Source organism: Symphalangus syndactylus, chromosome 10 (genome assembly GCF_028878055.3).
Source record: "Symphalangus syndactylus isolate Jambi chromosome 10, NHGRI_mSymSyn1-v2.1_pri, whole genome shotgun sequence".
Taxonomy (NCBI): Eukaryota; Metazoa; Chordata; class Mammalia; order Primates; family Hylobatidae; genus Symphalangus; species Symphalangus syndactylus.
In genome coordinates, this window is record NC_072432.2 from 101,322,966 (window position 1) to 101,341,746 (window position 18,781).

General features: G+C 39.4%; 1 long non-coding RNA gene across 1 annotated transcript in view; it reads left to right on the forward strand.

Annotated features, from left to right (window-relative positions):
- The window catches only part of LOC134731655 (uncharacterized), a 281,433-nt gene extending 263,092 nt beyond the window's left edge, over nt 1-18,341 (forward strand). The window contains exon 4 of the long non-coding RNA XR_010114113.1: nt 15,825-18,341. This is a non-coding gene — a long non-coding RNA (uncharacterized lncRNA). The remainder of the gene's footprint in view (nt 1-15,824) is intronic.
- The last annotated feature ends 440 nt before the right edge of the window (nt 18,342-18,781 follow it).

Consider the following 18,781-nt stretch of genomic DNA (forward strand, 5'->3'; position numbering starts at 1 on the left):
TACTTTCTTATAGAAGATTTTACATTAGTTTCTGATTTCTGTTGAAGTCTATTTCCTTGAAATTTCCTTTCATTACATTGTTCATTTTACCTCATGTAAGTTGATGATTCTCCCCGTAGGTCTCATAATTTTATACCTCCAGAATTGAAAATATCTTCCTTATAATCATAAACATACCTTGAAATTGTGTGTTTGTCTTCACAGAAAATCAGTCTAAACTATCCACAGAGACCCAGATACTCCCAACATTTCAGAGGATCTCCCATTTTCTCTCCCTTGAGCCTATAATTACTCTCGTTTTCTGTCACTGTGAGTGTCCTCATACAGTGCTTGAAGGTAATGAAGATGGAGACAATGCTGTTTTCTTTCTCTCAGGGACATACTAAGCTTTTTTTTTTTTTTTTTTTTTTTTTTTTAAGAGAGATGGAATCTTGCTATGTTGCTCAGGCTGGCATCAAACTCCTGGGTTCAAGCTATCCTGCCTCTTCAGCTTCCCAAGTAGCTGGGACTACAGTTGGGCAACATTGCACTCAGCTCATACTAAGCATTTTTGAAAAGGGACACGAAACTGGAATGCTACACCGGCTCTGTCTAATTCTCATTTGTCTTCCAATACTTAGCTCATGTGCCCATCTCTCCTGTAAACATGTCCTGGTTCTTGCCAATGGAAGTTGTCTCTTCTTCCTCTGTGACCCTCTTGTGATGGGCTTGTGCTCCTAGCATTTAATACATACCCCTTCATAGGGAAACTATTGGGTACATAGCTCTTTCCCACCAGACTATAAGGTCCATAAAGGCAGAGATCATGTCTTATGATTACCTCCTGAACTTGCAGTTTGTGTTCCCAACATGCTGAAAGGTGTTCACTGAAGCTTTGTATATGTTTAAATATCTTTAGATGTAACTCCTCAAGCATTTCAGTAATGCTAACTTTTACTTACAGCCCATAACCAAGCCATGGTTAGACATGACTCTAAATGGACAACTGTCCCTGTGCTATAGTGGCTATGGTAAGCTAAATAAAATAATTTTGTCTAAGGCACATCTTAAAAGCAAAAGAAAAGTAGAAACATCTAGGATGAAGAAATTAGTGAATAGTATAGTCCCAAGATTAAAAATTAGATCAAAATAGAGAGATTTTGTCTCAATTTGGAAGTCATCCCCATCCTCCAGCAGCGCTATCCAAATACAGAAGGTCTGCAGAGCAAGAGAGCCCTGTGTTCAGATCACTGCTTGGATGCTTACTATATATATGAACTTGAGCAATTGTATTTAACTTCCCTGAGTTTCAATTTCCTCTTCTGTAAAATGAGAATGATTACTTGATGGGGCCACTGGGAGGACTGAATTAAATATGTTTACATAATGAGAAGCACAGTCAGTACCTGGCTGATAGTGGATATCAACAAGTGGTAGCCATGGATGTTTCATAGACAAAGAAAGGGCTCAGTTTCTGCAGAGAACATGAATAAAAGCTGCTCTGTGAGCACTGCTAGAAGTATGTCCTTTTTATAAAGTGGTTTAGTCTTGAATTTTATCAAACCTATCACTGGGGTATGGCACCAGATTTGCATTTTTGTGTAACATATAAAAGATTTTTTTCCCAAAAAATATTCTTAAGGTTCCAAGGTTTAGTGGTATATCAGTGATAAAATGTTCAAGTCTCATATACCCACAAATGAGAATGATGATGGAATAATATCCCATCTAGTCACTCATTTAACTAAGATTCACCAAGTACCTAATGGGTATGAGAGCCTCTGCTAATCACTAGGAGAAATGAACCAGACCAGCCACTGCCCTCAGGGGTTCCCTGTCTACTCAGAAATAAAAAAGAATGCAATAGTCTTGTGTTAAGGCCGTGGAAGTGGCTGTACCTGCCATCCATGGTTTTGTTTGCTCAGAACACAGTCTTCCTGCTTCTGGAAAATATTCTACCCTAAACTATGTGGTTACCAGGGGAGCAGCTGTCATACATATTCCACCTTTGTGTCAGTTAGATTTGTTGTATAACAAAACACCCAAAAGTTATAGGCTTAAAAAAACAACCATTTATGTGCTTATGAGTTGGCTTTTTGGTCTGGACTTATCTATGTGGTTTTTCTGATCCCAACTGAATATACTGATGGCACTGATGACCCACTAGGCAGCTCTGCTTCTTGTGATTGGTTGGTTGTCAATTGGAGTAACAAGGATGACTGAGCCACATATCTCTCATTATCACACAGGCTAGCCCAGACTTGTTCACATGGTGGTGGCAGGTCTCTGAGAAAGAGTGGAATTGTGCATGATCTTTTGAGACCGAGGCTTGAAACTGGCACCACGTCACTCCTGCTGCATTCTTTTGACACTCAACCAAGGACTAAGTCCAGCCTTAGATTCAAGTGGTGTGGAAGTAGACTACACCTCTTGATGGAAGGAGGTACAAAGTCACAAGGAGGGAAAGATCATGGTCACCTCTGCAATCTCCCTCCCTGGCCAAATTGGAGGGCATGTGCTCAGACTTGGCCAATCCTAGTACCTTTGATGCCTCTGTATCCCCCAACCAGGGCTTGCTTTCTTGGCTCAGGAATAGACATCTGATAACTACTAGATTAATCAGATATCTTCTTGCTCAGGACTTTTCCCTTTGGGGTCAGAGTCTCTGGTGGGGAAAATATGAAACTAGAGCTATCAGCAATGTGTTTGTCCATCTCACAGCTCTACCTTTGATGTGGAAAAATCCTTACCATCAGCTGCTGCTATGGTCTGAATGTTTGTGTGTTCCCCCAAAATGTGTATGTTGAAATCCTAATTCCCAAGTCGACTGGGGCTTTTGGGGAGGTGACTAGGTCATGGGGGTGGAGCCCTCATAAACAGGATTACACCCCTTTAAAAGAAGCCCCAGAGAGCTGCCTTGACCCTTCTACCACAGGAGGACACAGCAAGAAGTCACCATCTATGAACCAGGAAGAGGGCACTCATCAGACTTGGAATCTGCTAGTCTTGATCTTGAACTCTGCAGCCTCCAGAACTACGAGTAATAAATTTCTGTTGTTCATAAGGTACTCTCTCTCTATGATATTTTATTATAGCAACCCAAACAGACAAAGATAGTTAGAAAGAAGGAACTCAACATTTGCAAAGAAGCAGAGGCAAAAGAAAGAAAATTTTAAGGATATGCCAATTCTCTGGTTAGATTCCTTGAGACCTAGCAGCCTATGCCTTTTCTATGATTACCAAGCCTTGTAATCAGTTGACTTTCTGAGGCAAGCTAGGTTCTGCCACTAAGAGAAGACAGAGACAGCCACATGGAAAAGAAGAGTGAACCAGGGAGAGTACAGTGTTTGGACAAGTGAAGGTTTGTCCACAGAAGGAAATTTCAAAACAAGGAAGAGCAAAAGCAAACAGAGATGAGTAAATGATAACAATGTCTGAAGCATATGAATGACTTTGCTGAAGGCTAGGTTTTAGAGGAGGATGAGAAAAAGGTGAGACAGAAAAAGCAGTTGGATCAGAATCTGCAGAGTCTTAATGATATAATAAAGATTTGAACTTTGTTTTATACATGGTAGGAGATTTTGAACAGGGAATGTCACAGTTGAAGGAGAGTTTGAGGAGGATCAATCTCGTGATGGTTGGCATAATGGATTTTAAGAACAGAAAATGAATTTGGGGATAAAGCCTGCAACAATGATGGCTTGAATTGGGGCTGAAGAAGAGGGGAGGAAGAAATATACAAGGGGTATGCAAGAGGGTAAGAAAAAAAAGCCAGGAATTGGAAACAAACTGAACCTATAGACAGTGGATGGCGACATGAACAGCCGAGAAGGCTTGCCATACAGCGTTGGATCAGAGATAGGGGATGTTTACAACAGAATAATTTATATGATACATTCAGTAGGAGCACAGAAAAGAGGTTGGGGCTGCAAGAGTTATCAATCAGTTACCAAATATCAATGGAGGACCTCGTATATGTTCCACAGTGAAAGGTGCCAGGAACACCACCAATGCACAAAAATGTCTTCTGGACTTGCATTCTAATAAGGACTGTTGAAGTCCTGGGAGCAAAAGAGATCTACAAAAGAGATGTCCTTCTAAACTCACAAACACAGCATATCATATGGGGAGGGGATGCAGTTTTGATCCTGCATAAGTGATTGAGAAAGAGAACTTGGAATTAATTGGCCCAAGCCTCCTCCCCACAAACCTGGGTGCTTTCCACTGGTTAATCCCCTCTCACCTGCCCAGCATCTCGCTTTCCTTTCACTTCCCCCAAGCAATTCATTTATGGCTCCTGTTTTCCACACAATTGGAGAAAATTCAACATTCGTACTTGTCAACTCAGTAGCCATATTCAAATCACTATCAGAACACAGAGTTATAAAAATCTTTAATACCTCCAACCAGACCAATGATAGCAGCATGAAGGAAATCCTTTGGTGAGGAGGGAAGAGCACGATTCACCAAGATTGAGAACCAAGTGCTGCCTCTTAACAAGATTTGTGTCAGCATTTGGAACTCAGGGATGGAGCAGATTCCTAAAGCAACTGGAAGCCAACTGGGAGATATCTGCATGGGAGAGGCTGGGAGGCAGGTGGGGGTACCAAAGGCAACATGGGCCAGGCAGAAATGGAATTCTTTGCTTTCATGTCCCTTTTGTCTACCTATTTATTTTCATCTTTATAGAACAGTCCCTTCCCTGTCCTTCCCAATTCCCCATTTTATTTTCTTTTTTCCTTTCTTTAAATGCAGTCTAATCCCAAGTGTGAACTGATGTAGTTTGTGTGTTAGGGGAAAAATATCTCTCTCCTTTTCTGCCTTTTTTTTTTCCCTCTTCTTCCCCTGGCCCAGTTCATTATTTTTCTTTCTTGTCACTCAGTGTGATAGGTTGAACAGAAGTGCACAGATGAGCACTGAAAACGGTGTCACAAGGCCTTAATCTAGTCTTTAATGCCTGACTTCAGAGATGTCATTTATCTTCTAACTGCAGCAGGCATCCACCAACTTTATCTCTAATAATATATTGATGGATTAAAAGGGTCGGGCAGGAGACCGGGCTGGAAAAATTGCTTATTGACATCAAAATACAGTGCCCTCAACCTGATAAACATGGAGGGCTCGTGTATCTCCCAGAATAGTTGGCGTAGCTATAATTTTTTTTCTAACATGTTTCCCCCAGGTTCATGGGGTGGTCCAGTAAAATAAACAAATACTAAACATTATTTCTATGCTGACATGGCCAAGGAACACGCGAGATATTTTAGGAACACATTTTTAATGTCAGATTTATAAATATACCTCCCTTATTTATGACATGTTATAGCATATTCTGTGACAACTTGAAACAGGCACCTATAGTCTTGGCAGCATTCAGATATTCTCCATGCAGTTTGTTGGAGCAAAAGCTGCCGGTAGCACCTGATTATGCTTTTGGATGGTCGGTAAAGCAAGGCTATTTCAGCAGAGAGATGAGGCCAGTAATCTCAGAATGTAAATGAAGAGAGCCTTTGGAAAGGTTTCCTTTGTTTATTCTTTTCTTCATTTTATTGTTTGGTTGGCAGCAGCGTGTTTCAAATCGTGGTCTGCTTTCCCTACACAGGCTGTGTCTACGCAAGTCACTTAGAATAAACCAAAAAATAATCATAGACTTCTAACTCCTACTTAGTGGGTAATTCTTAAATTGACTATTTTCAAAATTATCTGTTGTTGAGCTGAATATTGTCATTTTTTTCACCCTATGAATTAGTTGACATGGGAAGGTACTCTCCCAGGGAATTATTGTTGTTAATTTTGTAATCATCAATGTTGTTGACTTTCACCTGATTTTCAAATGAAAGTAACTTCTTCAGTTCAATTTGTTTGTTTGGAAAGCAGGTTCTAAAAATGTCTTTCTCAGTACTAAGAGTGGGAAGGTGACCTATTTTAGCTTCCTAAAAAATTCCTTCATAATTTTATATTTTTTCCTGAGTACAAAGGTAAGATCATAAAGGTTGTCTGGCCAACTTGCTTCTAAAGAAATTCACAGAAACAGCATTTTATTAATTTTGTAGGAAACGTTATTCTGTTGTGCCCTTGCTGATGATGACAGCACTTTATTCAGGACCATCAAAGACAGGATCCTGGACATCAGTGTCCAGAGCCTAGAGGTGCCTACAGAGAAAATCTCTCCACAGTCAGCTCCTGAATATTCAGGCACATCTGAAGCCAAGCTAACTGCTGTCTACTCACTGCTGCTGTGCTGCCCAGCACAAAGGACTGAACCTCTCTTGCAGCAGCTTTCCCACCTTTAAAATGGAGATAAAAGTTGTAGCTATTTCACAGGGCAGTTGTGAGGTTTAAATGTGTTCATATATTAAAAGTGGTTACAATAGTGTCTAGTACATGGTGAATACTCAGTAAACCTTATCTATTACTATTATCATCATCTTTAAACTTATTATTGGGCTTGTAATGACATCCCATCCCAAAGGAAGAATGACTTAACATATAGCCAGGAAAGGAGGGTGTCTACTAGAACAAAACGTGTTAAGAAGAGGGGAGAAAAAAAGCTGGGGCCAAGGAAAATGCCAAAATGAAACAACCCAAAAGCTGGCAAAAATCCTAAAGGAGTCATTAGCTATAGGATAGCAAAGCTCTTGTCAACAGACGAGAAGAAAAGAAGCACTAATATGTACATATTCTAAACCAGGCATCAGAGTCCTCTGACCTCTTTCTGTAAGGATTCCTGGCCAAATTGTGGAATATATTGGGGGAAAGGGGATTTGTTGCATAAAACCCTGCTACTAAAGTGAGAGTTTTTAAAGTGACAGATTATGGAACAGATTGAGAAAAAAAATAAATTGGGGAAGTAGAATGGAGCCCATTCCAGAATGACCTATCAATCTTCCTTGAATCCTTTGGAGTAGGCTCTGTATCTAAGAAATGTCTTCTGTAGTAAGAATACTGCAATTAGCACTCGTAAGTTGGCTACATGGAGAGAATTCAAAATGCAAAATATAAAAGCTAAGAATCCAAAACTAATCACTTAAAGGCTCCTCTATACAGAACATTCAAGGGAGGATTAAGGATCAATGTATCTGAAGTACAAAAGCTGAATTAGGAGTAAAAGTAATAATGGACACGATTGACAGGGCACTGATCATTTACCGGGGCCAAGTCCAGGTCTGTCTTATTCTAAAGCCATGTTCTTTATTTCAACATTTCCTTCGCCCACTTTTTGATGGGGTTGTTTGTTTTTTTCTTGTAAATTTGTTTGAGTTCATTGTAGATTCTGGATATTAGCCCTTTGTCAGATGAGTAGGTTGCAAAAATTTTCTCCCATTCTGTAGGTTGCCTGTTCACTCTGATGGTAGTTTCTTTTGCTGTGCAGAAGCTCTTTAGTTTAATTAGATCCCATTTGTCAATTTTGGCTTTTGTTGCCATTGCTTTTGGTGTTTTAGACATGAAGTCCTTCCCCACGCCTATGTCCTGAATGGTATTGCCTAGGTTTTCTTGTAGGATTTTAATGGTTTTAGGTCTAACATTTAAGTCTTTAATCCATCTTGAATTAATTTTTGTATAAGGTGTAAGGAAGGGATCCAGTTTCAGCTTTCTACATATGGCTAGCCAGTTTTCCCAGCACCGTTTATTAAATAGGGAGTCCTTTCCCCATTTCTTGTTTTTGTCAGGTTTGTCAAAGATCAGATGGCTGTAGATATGCGGCATTATTTCTGAGGGCTCTGTTCTGTTCCATTGATCTATGTCTCTGTTGTGGTACCAGTACCATACTGTTTTGGTTACTGTAGCCTTGTAGTATAGTTTGAAGTCAGGTAGTGTGATGCCTCCAGCTTTGTTCTTTTGGCTTAGGATTGACTTGGTGATGCAGGCTCTTTTTCGGTTCCATATGAACCTTAAAGTCATTTTTTCCAATTCTGTGAAGAAAGTCATTGGTAGCTTGATGGGGATGGCATTGAATCTATAAATTACCTTGGGCAGTATGGCCATTTTCACGATATTGATTCTTCCAACCCATGAGCATGGAATGTTCTTCCATTTGTTTGTATCCTCTTTTATTTCATTGAGCAGCGGTTTATAGTTCTCCTTGAAGAGGTCCTTCACATCCCTTGTAAGTTGGATTCCTAGGTATTTTATTCTCTTTGAAGCAATTGTGAATGGGAGTTCACTCATGATTTGGCTCTCTGTTTGTCTGTGATTGGTGTATAAGAATGCTTGTGATTTTTGTACATTGATTTTGTATCCTGAGACTTTGCTGAAGTTGCTAATCAGCTTAAGGAGATTTTGGGCTGAGACAATGGGGTTTTCTAGATATACAATCATGTCATCTGCAAACAGGGGCAATTTGACTTCCTCTTTTCCTAATTGAATACCCTTTATTTCCTTCTCCTGCCTGATTGCCCTGGCCAGAACTTCCAGCACTATGTTGAATAGGAGTGGTGAGAGAGGGCATCCCTGTCTTGTGCCAGTTTTTGCCCATTCAGTATGATATTGGCTGTGGGCTTGTCATAGATAGCTCTTATTATTTTGAGATACGTCCCATCAATACCTAATTTATTGAGAGTTTTTAGCATGAAGGGTTGTTGAATTTTTTCAAAGGCCTTTTCTGCATCTATTGAGATAATCATGTGGTTTTTGTCTTTGGTTCTGTTTATATGCTGGATTACATTTATTGATTTGCGTATGTTGAACCAGCCTTGCATCCCAGGGATGAAGCCCACTTGATCATGGTGGATAAGCTTTTTGATGTGCTGCTGGATTCGGTTTGCCACTATTTTATTGAGGATTTTTGCATCAATGTTCATCAAGGATGTTGGTCTGAAATTCTCTTTTTTGGTTATGTCTCTGCCAGGCTTTGGTATCAGGACAATGCTGGCCTCATAAAATGTGTTAGGGAGGATTCCCTCTTTTTCTGTCAATTGGAATAGTTTCAGAAGGAATGGTACCAGTTCCTCCTTGTACCTCTGGTAGAATTCGGTTGTGAATCCATCAGGTCCTGGACTCTTTTTGTTTGGTAAGCTATTGATTATTGCCACAATTTCAGAGCCTGTTATTGGTCTATTCAGAGATTCAACTTCTTCCTGGTTTAGTCTTGGGAGGGTGTATTTGTCTCTAAGCTGCATTCAGACTTTGACTGCAGAAAGCAAGGGAAAATAGTGAGATTGCCAAGGTTCTGAGCTGGTGGGTTTTATGAGCAAGGGGGAAGCGAACTCAAAGTTTCATATTCCTCCACCCAGGAAGACAACCGTTGGCTAATGGTCCCAACCTTAAAAATTCTAATCTAGAGATATACTCCTTTCCCCTCTGTTTTCAACTGCTCTGGGGATAAAGAAATCATCAATTCTTAGTGCTGTCATCAAATGGGGTCAGCCTAAGGTAAGACAATAAGAAGAGGGCACATAACCTGGAAACCCAGTTAAAATATGAAAGGTCCATCCACTCCCATGATTCACTGTTTACCCAGAAAATTCTTACAACTTCTGTTTAAATTTATATATTCAATATTTATTAAATTCAGCCATCACACCTTTCTCCAGCAATTTAACTTGTATGACTTCCTCTCTGGTTAATGGAATCAAGCAAAAAAGCAAAGAGAAGATGAATACAAATCCAAGTTCCTTCCAATGTGGGTTTTGTCAGCATGGTCCAAAGAGAAGCCAGCTTTGTGGGTTAATATAATACTATAGGCAAGGTGCCAAGTGTTTCTGCACATAATTCACCTTTAATTCTTACCACAACTCCGTAAGATATTATTATGAGGAAATTAAAGCTCAAAAAGAATGAGTAGCTTGCCTAAGGCCATACAACAGGTAAACAGCAATGTTTTTAAGATTCAAACCCAAGCCTTTCTGACTGCTAAGTCTAATGCTCCTATTTGCTGTGCTACATCATGGTTGGTGGCATTTATCTGTACTTTCGGATGCAGTAGAACCATAGGAGAGGAGAGCATATCATCTTTCCTGCCTAATAAGCTCTGTCTACAGAAAGACGCACAAAAAATATGGGCATAATATCAAGGTTCAAAGTTATTTCTTTGGCTTCACACCATGACCTTTTATAAAACTCAGTTCTAATTTGCAGGATTTCCCATGACTACAGGATGTTTCTTTCTTCTAAATTCATGTATGTTGCCCAGAGACCCCTAATGTTGCTGGAACTTCATTTTGATATCCTGATGGTCCTGTCACACTTTTGGATGCTCCCAAGGACTGAACTTTCATATGACTAGAGGTGCCACTTTTTTTTTTTTTTTTTTTTTGCATGTTCAGCAGTGTCACTGATGATAGCTCAATTTTCAGAAAGTATAAATCACTATGGAAAAATATATCTCTCCTTACCTGATTGTATGAGTCACCCTTCATTGGAGCGCAAAGCACATGTGAGGGCTGGTCATGAAGAGCAGGAGGACAAACAGTGGCCACAACTGCAAAGGCTACAAACACAAAGCACAGAAAATAAGGGTGTTGACAGGGCACCTGGTACAGAGAAGGCAACCAGGCTCAAATGCTGGATGTACCTGGTCCATGACCTGGTCAATGAGAGAACAGACTCTCATTGAACTATGAAGGGTCAGGTAAAACACAAGGGAGCTGTATGTCAAAATACAGCCTCATGAGGTTAAAAGGTCAGTATTGAGATTAATAGGGCAAATGAAATAATACAGAATAGTAAAGACCAACAAACAACAATAAATATATTAACCCACAAGAAAAAATGAAGAAAAGAGGTCTACCCTAATGCTGTAACATCAAAACCCAAGCAAAAGAAACAAAGGATTCTGGAGAGGAACAGAAAGGCAAAGCATAGTTGGACACCTTTGTGAGTTCTCCAGAACACCCTTTGGGGCTCCTTCCCCCCTGTTGGAGAGCTGGTGGCAACATTCAGCTTAGCTTCTGTCTGGCAGGTTCACTCCACAGCCTCTTGCCGCTGCAATCTCCTCACCCAGTGGCCAGCCCTTGTAGGTGACAACTGGTAAAATATTCAGTCAAGGGTACTTTGCACAGTGTCTACTTGATCCACATGAATTTGACCCACCAAACAGTGGAGAGGGCTCCCAGCTCCTCCCTGAAGCCCCCATGCTGCTCCACTCTGCCATCATCATTCTCAGGTCTTCAGGTTCTCTTCACCTGCTGCTCAGCTAGGCACAGAGACACATCATATCTGCTACCCAACTGAGGAATGGGGTGCCAATGATACTTGGTGCTTCCCCCATCCCCTGGTTTTGAGGGGGCAGCGAAGGACTTTCTACTACACTGATGACTCATGGCCCCAGTCATTTCCTTCTTCCCCTTTACATTCTGGTTGCATAGTGAAACTCTCGGCTATGTCTGGACGTAGCAGAGTCTGTTAGACTATCCTTTAATAAACCAATTGCTAGGGGCTGTCTTTAGAATGTGGCATACTTGATGCCTCGTTATTCTCAATTTTTATCCTTTCATGACTATCTGAGGGCAAACACAAGTCCCAGTGAACATCCTATTACACACACAATTACTTTGCACTATAAAAAAAGCTTAACGAAAACATGAATGCATTTTTTGAAAAATGTAAACAGGAATACATATTGCAGTAAATTGCTAAGCCTGCTAAAGACAGACTACAATAAATTTTTAAAACTTATTAAAGAGAAGTTAAGGAACATGGAGAGCAGAATAAGAAAGTACAAATGCACCTGATAAGAGCACTAAGAGGAAAAGGTGGGAGGGTAAAGGAGGTAGAGTGGAGGAGAGGAAATATAGGGGGAAAATGGCTAAGAATTTTTCCAGAATTGATTAAAGATGAGACTCTTCAGATTAAGGTATCACAATAAATCCCAAACAAGGTAAATGAAAATATATCCATTCCAGGCACACCTTAATGAAACTATAGTAAACCTGAAACTAAAAGAATATCTTAAAGCAATCAGAAAGAAAACTGAGGTTACCTATAAAGGAATTGATATATTTTTAACAGCAAACTACTCAATAGCAACAATAGAGGCTAATGAAATACTGTCTTCAATGTGCTGGGAGAAAAATCATCAATATTTTGGAACTTTTTGCCCAAACTATCATTTAAAGACAAAAAAATGTATTTTCAAATAAACAAGAAAATGAAAGAATTTATCCTTCCTAGATCCTCACTAAAGAATTTTTAAGTGATATTTATAAATAAAAATATAGTGGCAAAAATAAAAGGTGCATGTTCAAAACCATGCTGACAAAATAAATTAAAAGATGTATGTACAAAGCTTTTAGTTGTAACATTATGCAGAATGGGGAAAGACTAGAAATAGCCCAAATCCCATCAGTGGAAAATTTATTGAGTAAGCTATGGTACATCCATGCAATGGAGTACTATGCAGCCACAAAAAGGAATGGGGAATGTTTTAATATACTACATACTGATATACTATGGAGACCCTCTCAAGATATATTGTTAATTGAAAAAAGATGGGAGAAAGTATTTATAATGGCTACCATTTACACCATTTATTATGGCTACCATTTATGTAAGTGAAGGGATACAAATATACATGTTTGCTGATATTAAAATGCAAAGAAGGATAAATCATACCTTTTTTGTTTTTTGAGACAGAGTCTTGCTTTGTCACCCAGGCTGGAGTGCAATGGTGCAATCTCGGCTCACTGCAACCTCCATCTCCCAGGTTCAAGAATTCAATTCTCTTGCCTCAGGCTCCCAAGTAGCTGGGATTACAGGCATGCGCCACCACGCCTGGCTAATTTTGTATTTTTAGTAGAGACAGTGTTTCTCCATGTTGGTCAGGCTGGTCTCAAATTCTCGACCTCAGGTGATCCACCCACCTCGGCCTCCCAAAGTGCTGGGATTACAGGTGTGAGCCACCACATCCAGCCAATCATAACTTTCTTAATGGTTAGCTATATAAGAGGGGAGAGAATTGGGTGGTGGACAAGGATTGAAGCTGAACTCCCTTGAATATAACTTGTTTTGCAAATTTAGCATTGAAACCATGCAAATATTTTACCTAACTATAAGATAAAATTAATTAAGGAAATAAAGAAATTCAAAGTATTTGGCATAATGACTAGGAAAAGTTATTCCAAATAATGTTAAAATACAGTAATTTGACTGTATATCCCTTCAGGGATGTCCCTTCTGTTCTAAGAACAGAAAAAAAAAAACTCTGGAAAAAAAACATATAGTTTTTAAGAAGCATATTATTGGTAATAATGCTAATATTATTAATATGAGACAGTTGTGTAGTATTATGGGAAAATTTAAATGAATGATTATACCAGCATTGCTGAGAACCAGGATTTTCAGTATTGTTGAAAGGAAATACAAACGTAGGATCACTAAAGTAAAAATTCTGTAGGCCTGAAAGTTCTGAATTTGAATAGGAAGTATTAATATGAACTCATGATGTATTTTATCTTTTAAAGTAGCACATATTTTCTAACTTATGACACTGAAAAGCCCCAAAATAATAGTAACTCAGTAGCAATAAACACCACTAATACCTAAACTATGTTATCTAAAAGTCATTTTCCACCAAAAGGAACCAAGGATCCTTAAGGAGATAGTTAATTTCAGGTCTGGGCCAGTGATGTGGTTTGGCTCTGTCTCCCCACCCAAATCTCATGTTGAATTGCAATTCCCAACGTTGGGGGAGGGACCTGGTGGGAGGCGACTGGATCATTGGGGCAGATTTCCTCCATGCTGTTCTCATGATAGTGAATTAGTTCTCAGGAAATCTGATGGTTTAAAAGTGTGTGGCACTTCCCCCTTTGCTCTGTTTCTCCTGCTGCTATGTGAAGAAAAGGCTTGCTTCCCCTTCACCTTCCGCCATGATTGATTGTAAGTTTTCTGAGGCCTTCCAGTCACATGTCCTGTTAAGCCTGCAGAACTGTGAGTCAATTAAACCTCTTTTCTTCATAAATTACCCAGTTTCAGGTAGTTCTTTATGGTAGTGTGAAAACAGACTAATGCAGGCAGGAAATGTACAAATGTGACCTTAAAGCAGTTTGTCAAAGCAGACAGCAAGGAAACTATCACAATTTATCAGGACCATTCTCAAGGGTCTCCTGAGTCAAACTGAAGAGACTCCCACTGGCCAAAACTGGGACAATTTGAGCATGCACACAATAACCCCAATAGGTGAAACATATCAAATATATGTAATTATATGATTCATATTCATAATAAAACTTTTTTTAAAACTACACAACTCAATGAATACTTTCAGAAGATGCTAGGAAACCAACTGATTGTTTTGAAAATGGTAGTAGAACGTAACCTGTACTTCAGCGTAACAAAGCAGTTGAGGAAAGGAAGTTTATTCTGATAGACATTCCAGTTAAAAAAAAAAAAAGAGGAAGAAGAAATAACAATTTAACATAATTAAATTATCAGTTTTGTAACTCCTAATGAATTGATGGATCTGGTAAGTGATCATCAATGCCACTAATCAGAAATTATGTGCCTCCCCAGGGAAGAACACAACACCACCCACAAGGTATTCTTGTGAAAAATAAATAAATAAATAAATAAATAAACATTTTTAAAAGGAATTTGAAACAAGACTCTACAGCAAAATACTAATTTACAGGAAAATCAGATATTAGAGTATTGGAAATTCTACAAGAGAAATGGCTACTTTCTTCAGTAAAAGAATAAAAATTGCAGGTAAAAAATGGAAGGAGAATCTTTAAATCAAAAGAGACTTAACAAGATATAAATTTTACCTCAAAAAAATTACTATAAGAAAGATATTTTAAAAGCAAATCAGCCAACAACAACACATACTTCTTATTTGGATTCAAGCACTATAAAAATATATATGTCGTAATTGTATGACAATCAGGGTAATGTCATCATTGTCTAGATATTTAATGATATCAAGTTTTTTCTAAAATTTAGATGTGATCATGGCTTTATAGTTAAGTTTAAAAATTATTTTTTATCCTTTAGATTTAGATATGCATAATAAAATACTACAAGTGAAATAATATGATGAGGTTTGCCTCAAAAAAAGTCTGATTTGAGTGGAGGTATAAAGTATATATTAATAATAAATGGTGGGCAAAAGGTTTATTCAGCTATTCTCTTTACATTTGTAGTTGCTTAACATTTTCATAATAAAATTTTTTAAAAAAATACAAAGAAAATTTAACATAGTCTGATGCCTAAAGTCCAACCAGTAGACTTGACTTCCTCATCTCTTCCTATTAAATGAAGAAGTGTCTACCACAGTAGCTTTGATAAGCCAGTGGGTGAGAAGAAGTAGACGTTTTGACTGAAAACTTTCCTTTTTAATAAACCATAAAATTGCACCTAGGGGAAACATTATCTTAGAGCTATAGCTGGGGGACTAACATTTGTAAGTTCTCTAACCAACAGAAACTGAACACTTCTTCCTCTAGGCATTGTTCTGGAAGGATGAATGGTGCAGAACCATAAGCAGCCGACTCACTTATTCTATTATATCTTTTTCTGTTAAATCTAGTATGTAAGTTTATTTCTTTAAGGAAAAAAATCATATTTTAATTACTTTTCTCAAATTGTCACATATTACTGAAAATTTATCAAGGACTTGCAATTGGAAATCACTAGCAGAGCCAAAGAGGAAGTGGATAAGCATTGTGGATAGGAACTAGGGCTTATTCCATCAGACTAGAAGGGTTTCTAATTCCTCTTTCCCATGTACCCACTACATAATAACTACATTACAAGGTTGTTATTTGGGGAGTTAAATGAATTAGTACCTGCAAAGCACTTAGAAAAATGGTGCGTGGCACATACTATGCACACAATACACATTTTTTAATACCATAAAACATTCAAATGACTTGTTCGGATACAAATAATGAAATATTTTTGTATTCTAGGCTAGTGGTTCTCAACGAGAAGAGATTTTGCCTCCCAGGAGCATTTGGCAACGTCTGAAGGTATTTTTGTTCGTTTGTTTCAACTGGAGCAGTGCTCCCGCCAGGTAGTGGAAAGAGCCCATGGATGCCAGTAAACATCCTACCACACACAAGTCAGCCTCTCAAAATTATCCAGCCCAAAATATCAGTAGAGACAAGGTTGAGAAATCCTATTCTATGCCCACTCACCTTATGAAAACACATTTGGCAGGAGTAAGTAAATACCTTTTCATATTAAGTTTCTGTTCATTGCTTTGATTACTTCTCCATCACTGAAAGTACAAGTCAGGCATCTATAATGTCCCCATTTTACATACACACTAGAAAATATAGTGAATATAGTATCTGTATTAGCATATTTGTTATTTTCAAAAACAGAATAAAAATATGGTTCAAAAGAGTATTTAGGAAGATGAGTTCCCCGGTCCATTTGGGTTCAATTTAAACACATTGAACATCAGTCCTCCTAATTACTAACTGTGTAACATTAAACTAGTTAGTTAGCCAAGACTCAGATCTATACTTCTTGAACAGGATGAAATAATAGTTCCTAACTTATAAAATTATTGTGCTAAATGATATAATCCATGTAAATCAATCAATACTATATCTAGCAAAAAAAAGCAAATATATATTGTTATTAACATAGAACTTTAAATGTAAGCTAAAGAAAATAAAAGCTATATCTCAATACTACTGAATAATACACTTAGAAATAGTTAAGATAGATTCCTGGACAAGATGGCCCAACAGGAACATCTCTGGTCTGCGGCTCCCAGCGAGATCAAGGCAGAAGGTGGGTGATTTCTGCATTTCCAACTGAGGTACCTGACTCATCTCACTGGGACTGATTAGACAGTGGGTGCAGCCCACAGAGGGCAAGCAGAAGCAGGGTGGGGTGTTGCCTCACCTGGGAAGCACAAGGGGTCAAGGAACTCCCTCCCCTAGCCAAAAGAAGTCATGAGAGACTGTGCTGTGAGGGATGGTGCTATCTCACCCAGATACTATACTTTTCCCACTATCTTTGCAACCCGCAGACTAGGAGATTCCCTGGGGTGCCTACACCACCAGGGCCCTGGGTTTCAAGCACAAAAACAAGCAGCCATTTGGGCAGACACCAAGCTAGCTGCAGGAGTTTTTTTTTCATCCCAGTGGCACCTGGAATGCCAGCGAGACAGAACCCTTCACTCTCCTGGAAAGGGGGCTGAAGCCAGGGAGCCAAGTGGTCTAGCTCAGCGGATACCACCCCCAAGAAGCCCTTCAAGCTAAGGTCCATTGGCTTGAAATTCTTGCTGCCAGCACAGCAGTTTGAAGTCGACCTGGGATGCTTGAGCTTGGTGGGGGGAGGGGTGTCAGCAATTACTGAGGATTGAGTAGGTGGTTTTCCCCTCACAGTGTAAACAAAGAACTTCCAACTGGGCGGAGCCTACTGCAACTCAGCAAAACCTCTGTAGCCACACTGCCTCTCTAGATTCCTCCTCTCTCGGTGGGGCATCTCTGAAAGAAAGGCAGCAGCCCCAGTCAGGGGCTTATAGACAAAACTCTGATCTCCCTGAGACAGAGCACCTAGGGGAAGCAGTGGCTGTGGAAGCAGCTTCAACAGACTTAAACATTCCTACCTGCCAGCTCTGAAGAGAGCAGTAGATCTCCCAGCACAGTGCTTGAGCTCTGCTAAGGGACAGACTGCCTCCTCAAGTGGGTCCCTGACCCCTGTGCCTCCTGACTGGGAGAAATCTCCCAGCAGGGATCGATAGACACTTCATACAGGAGAGCTCTGGCTGGCATCTGGCGGGTGCCCCTCTGAAACAAAGCTTCCAGACAAAGGAGCAGGCAGCAATATTTGCTGTTCTGCAGCCTCTGCTGGTGATACCCAGGCAAACAGGGTCTGGAGTGGACCTCCAGCAAACTCCAGCAGACCTGAAGCAGGGGGTCTGACTGTTAGAAGGAAAACTAACAAACAGAAAAGAATAGCATCAACATCAACAAAAAGGACGTCCACACATAAACCACATATGAAGATCACCGACATCAAAGACCAAAGGTAGATAAATCCATGAACATGAGGGAAAAAAAAGGTGCAAAAAAGCTGAAAATTCCAAAAACCAGAATGCCTCCTCTACTCCAAAGGATCACAACTCCTCGCCAGCAAGGGAACAAAACTGGATGGAGAATGAGTTTCACAAATTGACAGAACTAGGCTTCAGAAGGTGGGTAATAACAAACAAACTCCTCCGAGCTAAAGGCGCAAGTTCTAACCCAATGCAAAAAAGCTAAGAACCTTGAAAAAAGGTTAGAGGAATTGCTAACTGGAATAACCAGTTTAAAGAAGAACGTAATTGACCCGGTAAAGCTGAAAAACACAGCACGGGAACTTTGCGAAGCATACAGAAGTATCAGTAGTCAAATCAACCAAGTGGAAGAAAGGATATCACAGACTGAAGAGCAACTTAATGAAATAAAGCATGAAGACAAGATTAGAGAAAAAAGAATGAAAATTAATGAACAAAGCCTCCAAGAAATATGGGATTATGTGAAAAAAACCAAACGTACATATCATTGTTGTACCTGAAAGTGATGGGGAGAATGGAACCAAGTTGGAAAACACTCTTCAGGATATTATCCAGGAGAAGTATGCCAACTTAGTAAGACAGGCCAACATTCAAATTCAGGAAATACAGAGAACACCACAAAGATACTCCCCGAGAAGAGCAACCCCAAGACACATAATTGTCAGATTCACCAAGGTTGAAATAGAGGAAAAAAATGTTAAGGGCAGCCAGACAGAAAGGTCGGGTTACCCACAAAGGGAAGCCCATCACACTAACAGTGGATCTCTCTGCAGAAACCATACAAGCCAGAAGAGAGTGGGGCCGATATTCAACATTCTTAAAGAAAAGAAGTTTCAACTTAGAATTTTC